Below are 4886 nucleotides of genomic sequence, written 5' to 3' on the forward strand. Positions count from 1 at the left end.
TACTGTAAAAATTCTTGTATACATCGGTAAATATTCTATTTTTGGTATAACCCGCCTGACGCAGATAAGAATTAAATAAAAACTATAACCATAGATCCAGATTTGATGCAAAAAGGACAAAAAAGATAATGATATTACAGCATTTTGAATCTGTGTTTGAAAAGAAAATGAAGGTTGATGCATGTATTTTATTATTTTCAACAGCTGCAATACATGCTATTCACCTTTTGGTTAAAAAAAATATCAAAAATATAAAGGAAAGGAAATGTAGATAGCTTACCATATGTTTGAAATAAAGGAACTATGAAAAGAAAAGAAAAAAAGTAGGTTCCAGCGAGGCTCGAACTCGCGACCTTCTGCGTGTTAAGCAGACGTGATAACCACTACACCATGGAACCGCATGACTTTGCACGGTTTAAATCTGGAGTTAAGCTTCGTCAGGTAAATACCGGCGCTTATAATGCACTTCAGATCTATTCTAAATTTAGCACAGCGTGATCGTATAGGTTTCATGGTGTAGTGGTTATCACGTCTGCTTTACACGCAGAAGGTCGCGAGTTCGAGCCTCGCTGAAACCTCATATTTTAATTTTTTTTTTCATTAAAATATCCTTTTTTTTTTAAATGTTTTGATTTTATTTTGGACACACAAAACTACGTATATTTTGTTAGGTCAATGGTTGAAACTGCGCACATGACAAGATCAACATTAAGCCATACAGTTTTATTTCTGTGTCAGTATATGGACAGAGAGGCGGATCAACGTGCTTTCCATGGCACGTGACATTTTCTGATTCATAGCAGTGCGCGCTACAGGATTAAATTATAATGCATAAAGCCACTCCTTAGCGGATTCCGACTTCCATGACCACCGTCCTGCTGTCTATATCAACCAACACCTTTTATGGTATCTCATGAGCGTCAGCCTTAGGCACCTTAATCGAGCACAGGCACTTGTTTCGGAAATAAATTTTCAACCCATATTATAAAAATAACATATTATTGTACTATATATAGGTTAAAAATTTATTTCCGAAACAAGTGCCTGTGGCATAAAGTCATATTTTGTCTTGATGAACATCAACATTCATGTGTTATAATTAACGTTCTAACAGCATTCCATATAATTAAACATGCGTTTATCTCTTTCCTTTATAAATTCAATCTCATCGAGGGAATATATATATATAATTAATATAGTAAAATACAACTTGGATGTTTACGTTTGAAACATAAATAATTTTTGGGTAAAGAATTTAAAAAAAAACTCTACATAAAAACGGATGTAAGGACGACGTGAACTATATTTTCTGGCATCGCCTGAAGAAAATTGCCCTGTAAAATCATGTTTTATTATCCAGGGTTGTCAATATATCGCTAATACAAAAATGTTTAAAAATTAGCTTATCGGGGGGAGAAATAAAAGATCATAAAAGAGGTCCGTGAAGAGAGTTTATATTGCAGAATGTGTCCTCACAAATGCAATATCTAAGTGGTGTTGTCATCAAAAATAAGATTTATTTCGGAGGGTCCTAAATGACAAAGTTAGTGATTTCCGACTAGAGATATGGAACTATAATCGTAGCGCGGGGTTCCGCCACAGACTTAATGGGTTTTTATTTTGATCACAAACATCACTAGATTTTGCAGTCAATAAGCCAACCCAGAATTTGACAAAAGTATGGTTATGATATGTGGACACATCAACTTCTCGTTTTTATACATATATTCTCAAACTAATTTAAATTATTTTATTCATATTTTTTAGTAGCTTGTGGTGATAAATTGGAAAATATATACATGTATATGTATATACAACGTCTGATTTATGTCTCCTATACCGGACTTAGTAATTATCTTGCATGTATACATAATTTTCTTGCATGTTGACATAATTCACTTGCATTTTAACATAATTTATCTTGCATGTAGGGGACAGAAATATGCCACCATAAGCATTATTTCATGGCTGACAATGTATTATATTGTACTTTCTTATTCCAAAATGATAAATTTCTTTAGCTTTTTTTTTTTTTTTTTTTTTTTTTACAAAAATAAGAGTTTAAAAGACCTTTGAATGAAGATATTCCAGGAGCATTTCTGATATAATCAGGCAAGTTATTCCACAGTTTAACAGTTGATGGAAAGAAACTTTCCATATATGATGTAGTTCTTAATAGAAGGAATCTTGAATTCTGTCTTGAAGGTATATTATATTTAGTAAATCTATATCTTGAACCTCATATGAACTATATTCATTTAGAACTGCAAAATTGAAATTTATTCGGTCGATCTTTATAAATTTGGTTGGTCTGATATCTATTCGGTCGGTCTATATCAAAATTGATATTTATTCGGTCGGTCAATATCAAAATTGATATTTACTTCTCTAGCCTACATCAAAATTGATATTTATTCGCTCGGTTAATATTAAAATTGATATTTACTTCTCCGGTCATTATTAACTTTGAGGAATTTTATCGTCATGATACTTTCTTTTAATCATTATTTACAGGAATTTTGATTTTTACAGAATATTGCCTTCGGGATTCGTAAAAATCAAATAAAAATTCGCAATACATCCTTATAAAACGTCCACTGATTTCTAATAATGATAAATTGACATACGCAGAATTCCCCAAAGACAAATTCGCTCCAACATTTACAAGTTCAGATATCCAACAGATATCGAATACATATATGTATTTCTCTAATTTTAAAGAGTTTAACTATATTTTCCTTTTCTTTTCTGGTTATTTATAACTCCCCTCATTAAAAAAAACGGTGAAAATACAACAGTCAGTATTTCCTGCAGGTCAAATCGTTGCCTTTGATTACCGGTCACTCTCTTATTCAAACCACTGTCTTAAGGTGGCTCATTACATCCACAGTTTATTTTAGATTTCAATACAGCACCACTTATAATAAAGATGTCAAATATCCAGATGATGATTCATAAATATTTTTTATAGAATTTTTTAGTTTTTGTTTTATTTTATGAAATGTTTTAAGGTTTATCACAGAATTTCAGAACTTTCAGTGTCAAATGATGGGCATCTTCTTAAGACAAGTACAGACAGTGAAAATTCATAATACCTAATAATAATTTTATTAGAAAAAATAATTTTCTCCTAGAAAACAATTAATGTCATTATCTTTTTAATCTATGCATAAAACATTTTAAAAAATGTGTTCTGAAGAGACAAGGAATGTATTTTAATGAATTACATGTGTCAAATTGAATGAAGAAACAGGATGAAAAATCCAATTTAAAAAATATATGTATTCCACTTTCAAGAGTTACTTTCCTAAACACAATCTTTATAAGATTTCATCTAAATTTCAAATAAAGAGTTTAAATTGCCAGAGTATACATTTAAATCAATAAAACAAATATATTAATTAACACCAACACAGTAAATAGCGCAATAAAATAAAATTTTAATTTCAGCAAGGTTGTAGATTTTACTAATTTCCCCATACATACATGTCAAAAAAAACTGCATGCATGGAGAAATTGACATTACTTGTTTGGCGAAGATTTGACTGTTGCTTTCTTTTGTTTCTGCCTAAAAGCAATTCTTCTTGGTTTATTCATAATGAATCCGTTACTTTGTTTTCACTATTTACAACACCGCATGTTTCATCTATTTGTAAAGCGTTTTAAAGGTCAGGGTCACTCTCTTGAGCAATTCGACACAATGGAGGTTTATTTTTTTGTGTAGTACGTCATCAAAAAGTGGTGTAATGAGCCTCCTTAACTTACATATACAAATCGAACACTCCTCGGCGTTCAAAAACTTTAAATGGGCTCTACGTATTTCAGTGAAAAAAAATTTGCCCATGTTCTTCATTTTTTTTTCTAGAAAAACATGTACTCAATGATGAAAGAAGTTATCTGGTGGTTTCGAGAAAATCTTAAATCATTTCTTATAAACCATAAAAAGTGGCCATCTATCCAAAGATGCTATAAAAATCTGGAAAGTCGTTACATTCTATCGGTAATCCTCGGGATCCTTCATTAGCCTCGGGACATTGCTGCAGCTTTCCCTTTTGTCCCGTGGAATTATTTAGCTGAAGTTATGTCGACAGTTTCATATAAATCATGCTAGAAATATAATCAATCAATTATTGCGTGCGAGGAATTCTGCGATCAGTTTCTGTCAAATGACTTATTGGATATTAATCCGCGCCGCTACAAGGCTTAACCCTAGCTTCTTTATCAAATCGTTTTGAATTATGGCCGACAACAGCGCTCGCGTAAAATTGGCAATTATTATATGACTTATAGAGTGATGGCAATATTTTCAGATTCTATGTCAAGCCCTGTGATATTATTTAATGCCTCGTCATTTACGAATATTGAGCCAATATATTGTAGTCTTATTTGATTCTCGCACACGAGACGTGAAATTGCTGAAACATGATGAAATATGAGTTATTCCGTAGTATCGATCAAAGTCTCCTCGGGATCTCCCAAGTTCCTGGAAGTGTGTCAATCACGATATCTCTGGTTGATGGTCGCCGTCAATCATCTGTGTGAATTAATATATATATTAACTATTTCTATTTTGTTAAACGCAATGGTGATGTCATTTCTAACGTTCCAGGGTGTGAACTTCAACATTGATCTCAAATAAATGGTTTTTAAATGGGGGCAAAAATTTAGATATCTGAGTTAAAAAAAAAAAGTAATTTCATATTTGCGAACATTATTTTTTTAAAATTAAAGAAAAAAACTAAACTTTTTGGGCACGAAATTTTTGAAAAGTATTGTAGAGGCAATAAATAGTGATTTTTATTTTTGATTGAGAAAATTTAAAATCTGCTTATTTATAAAGATGTTCACTCAGACACATTGGATAATTTCATCATTATTGAATATAT

General features: G+C 31.4%; 2 non-coding genes across 2 annotated transcripts; one reads left to right on the forward strand and one right to left on the reverse strand.

Moving 5' to 3' along the window:
- Nucleotides 1–325: 325 nt before the first annotated feature.
- On the reverse strand, nucleotides 326–398 carry Trnav-aac (transfer RNA valine (anticodon AAC)). Its single transcript has one exon. It is a non-coding gene; the product is annotated as a tRNA-Val (tRNA).
- Nucleotides 399–505: 107 nt separating this feature from the next.
- On the forward strand, nucleotides 506–578 carry Trnav-uac (transfer RNA valine (anticodon UAC)). Its single transcript has one exon. It is a non-coding gene; the product is annotated as a tRNA-Val (tRNA).
- The last annotated feature ends 4308 nt before the right edge of the window (nucleotides 579–4886 follow it).

This window comes from Saccostrea cucullata, unplaced genomic scaffold (assembly GCF_032062105.1).
Source record: "Saccostrea cucullata isolate Sc308-1 unplaced genomic scaffold, CSIRO_AGI_Scuc_v1 ctg277, whole genome shotgun sequence".
In the NCBI taxonomy this organism is placed as follows: domain Eukaryota; kingdom Metazoa; phylum Mollusca; class Bivalvia; order Ostreida; family Ostreidae; genus Saccostrea; species Saccostrea cuccullata.